Source organism: Camelina sativa, chromosome 12, assembly GCF_000633955.1.
Source record: "Camelina sativa cultivar DH55 chromosome 12, Cs, whole genome shotgun sequence".
Lineage (NCBI taxonomy): Eukaryota > Viridiplantae > Streptophyta > Magnoliopsida > Brassicales > Brassicaceae > Camelina > Camelina sativa.
In genome coordinates, this window is record NC_025696.1 from 31,002,051 (window position 1) to 31,005,763 (window position 3,713).

Here is a 3,713-nt window from a genome sequence, read left to right on the forward strand (position 1 = left end):
AAAATATATTTACTTGCTTGATTCGTTTTTCCTTTTAAACGAATATTCCTTTGAAAATTTGATCGTAAAAGATTAGTTCATAATTGTAACCTCGGAAATCAAGGAATTAAACAAAATCTGGTAACATGAATATTCGTTTTATAAGATTTTAAAAGGAAATTTGTTATGATATGTTTCGGTAATTAAGTAAATATTCAAATTTTTTGGTATTAAAATTTATGAAATCAGGGTGTTTGCCTATAAGGAATGGGTTTGTTTGGGATCTTAATTAACTATTCTTGAATGAAATAATAGACTGGATCCGAAAAATATTATTCTCGAGTACAAACAGATCCGCTGGTTATTTTCCTTCTATTCTCGGTTTTTTTAAGGATCCGCGTCCCGACCCATTTTTTTAAAGTGATCAACCGAAGGCATTTTCGTCATTTATTAAAATCGAAACTATAGGTTAATTAGATTAAATTTTGTGATTCTCTAATCATTTTTAATGAAAAACCTACCAAAACCAAGTCATGGTCCATTTTTACTCTAGGGAGTACTTCTGCTTTAATAGTATAGATTCTATTTGTATTATATTATTATTTTCTTTGTATTATATTTATATTTACTAATATANATATCTGGTACTGATCTTATACTTTATAAGAGAAGGACGCAAGTAGGCTGTACAGAGATTCAAACCAAAAGTTGATATAACTTTCCAAGATCCAGGCTTCAATTCAGATTCAAACTTATTGATATGATCCTTTCTGACAGAAGCANGATATTATTATATTTTTGAAAGTTGTAAATGATTTATTAATTTAGTTTAAATTTAGGCTATAAATTTAAACATTTATTATTTAAAATTATTGAGGTTGTTTATTATTGATATGCTCAAATTTACCCTAGAGCTACTCTCTCAAATTAAGAGATCAATTGTAGTACTTAGGGATCGAATCCACAAGAACTCTAGATTCACAAAATAGATTTAATAATCTTTTAATTATGCTAAACCAAAATTGTAATTTAAATAACAGTGCAAAAACAGAAAATAAAGAAGTTGTAAATCAATAGGAATAAACGCTAGGCCTAGGGAAATTCTCAGGAAACCATGGAAAATCAGATCAATTAATTAAACAAGCAGGATTCAATAATTAAGCACTGTTCTTGAACTCTAAACAAAATTATAAAATAAATCAGTTCTCACTGCAAATATTATCTAAGTTTTAAAATCCGAAAATCTAAATCTCTTTGCAAAATTCAAGTTAAAAACCAGCAATAAAATCAGATTTAGATAAGTTCACAAAATTACTAATTCAAATCTCTTTGCAAAAAGTAATTTTGCTCACCAAAGGTTTTATCAGGAAAATCAATTATATTCTCATATCAATTAATAATCCTAAGATCTAAATCCAGATGAGTAATAAAAAATCTAGCATTAAGAACAACCTATGGTGAAGAACAAGAAAGATAATGAATCCTAAATTAACAGATCTAACAATCCATGAAATCCCTAATGAGAAACCCTAAACCTAACAAGCAGATCTACTCAGACATAATCAATGAAACACAAAACATCTTATGAATAAATTGCATTAAGAGATTAAAGGAAGAAATAAAGGAGTTATGAATCTTCTCTAAAGGAGTCTTGATTCTTCTCTCTAAAAGCTCTCCAAAAATCTCTCAGGGTTTTGCTCTCAAAAGTTGCAGGGAAAAATAAAGCTTAGGTCTAAACAATGACCATAAAAATCCTATTTATATTCCTAAACACGGCCAGGGACCAATGATGCAAATATGGAAGACTTTGAGGCAACTTTGTAAATCTTCAAAACTTGTGGGAAAACTTCCAATTTCCACTCCAATCTTCAAGCTTAGCAGCTTGCTTGTTCACTTTCTCAATAGTTTCCAACTCCTTGACATACCCAGCAGTAATGTCTTCTTGAAGCTCTATAATCAGATTGTCATCAGAAACAACCTCCACAGAAAAANCTAAACCAAAATTGTAATTTAAATAACAGTGCAAAAACAGAAAATAAAGAAGTTGTAAATCAATAGGAATAAACGCTAGGCCTAGGGAAATTCTCNAATAGTGGGAGCTCTTCTCAGCTTGTCCATCTCAAAGTTCATGACCAAATCATCCACATTCAAAGATATGTGTCCTTTCTTAACATCAATGATGGCACCAGCTGTAGCCAAGAAAGAGCATCCTAAGATGAGAGGATCATTAGGCTCTTTGTCATATTACCACAAAGTCAGTGGGAATCATGCAATCTCCAATCTTGATTGGAATATCTTCTAAGACACCTTCAGGAATCCTTCTGGACCGATCAGCTAAGATAAGAGAGATCTTAGTTGGCTTGAAATCTGTCATCCCAAGTCTTACAGCAACAAAATGTGGCATCAAGTTTATACTAGAACCAAGATCGCAAAGAGAGTGACGAAACCTTCCTGTGGAGATAGAGCAATCTAACACAAAACTTCCAGGATCTGGTAACTTCTCTGCAGTCCTACTCTGAAACACTGCACTGACTTCCTTAGAAACAACAACTTCCTGCTTTTTATCCTTCTTCCTCTGTGGAGGCTGCTTCAACAGAATTGAGCTGACATCCTTTGTAAGCAGTGCTCCTTCCTCAGGACTCAAACCATTGGTGACCATTCTCTTGACATACCGCTTAATTCCAGGAGAAAACTTGACTGCATCAATCAAAGGCATCTCAATCATTACCTTGTCTATCATAGCTTTGCATCTAGCTTCTTCAATCTCTTGCTTGGACCTCCTAGGCTTAGGAAAAGGAACCTTAGGCTTGTAAGCTTGCTCTAAATCGATTTTTGGAGCTTGAAGAGAAACCAGAGCTGTCTGTGGGGTGTGTCGATCGATGCTGATGGTGCATCGATCGATGCTTTCGTTCGGGACTGAGTTCGGCTCGGTAGATGGTGACTGCATCGATCGATGCGTTATGCTGGCGTTGATCGATGCTGGTTCCACTAACCTATCTTCGTCTCCTTCCTTCACCAAAATCGCATTACAAGCATGGTTGGGGTTCTCAGTTCTTCTAGAAAAAAGTTCCTCTTGTCTTTTAACAGGCCCAACAGTCTGAATAACTNGATAATGAATCCTAAATTAACAGATCTAACAATCCATGAAATCCCTAATGAGAAACCCTAAACCTAACAAGCAGATCTACTCAGACATAATCAATGAAACACAAAACATCTTATGAATAAATTGCATTAAGAGATTAAAGGAAGAAATAAAGGAGTTATGAATCTTCTCTAAAGGAGTCTTGATTCTTCTCTCTAAAAGCTCTCNTGGCTTCCATTCTACTCTCTGAAGAATTCTTAGGAGGTGGAGACTGATATGATGAGTTCCCATAGGTTCTTGTGTAGCCATTGTTCTGTTGCTGCTTCTGGTCACCATTGTAAGGTCTGTTGCCTTGCTGATTACCAAATCTTTGTCCCTGATACCCAGCTCCATACACATAGTTGACATTCTCCTCTGTATTCTCTGGCTCTGGCTCAAATGTCTCAACTTCAGCAGCAAATTGGACTGACTTCTTTCCCACAAGAAGATTGTGCACTGAATCAAGCTTGGCATTAACAGAAGCTAGCTGGTTTGAATCAAACTCTCCATGCAGTCTCTTTCTTTCAGCATCAGCTCTTTTAGTGCTATTGCTAGAAGCCAAATTCTCAATCAAAACTTCAGCATCTTCTGGAAATCTTGTCTTGAAGTT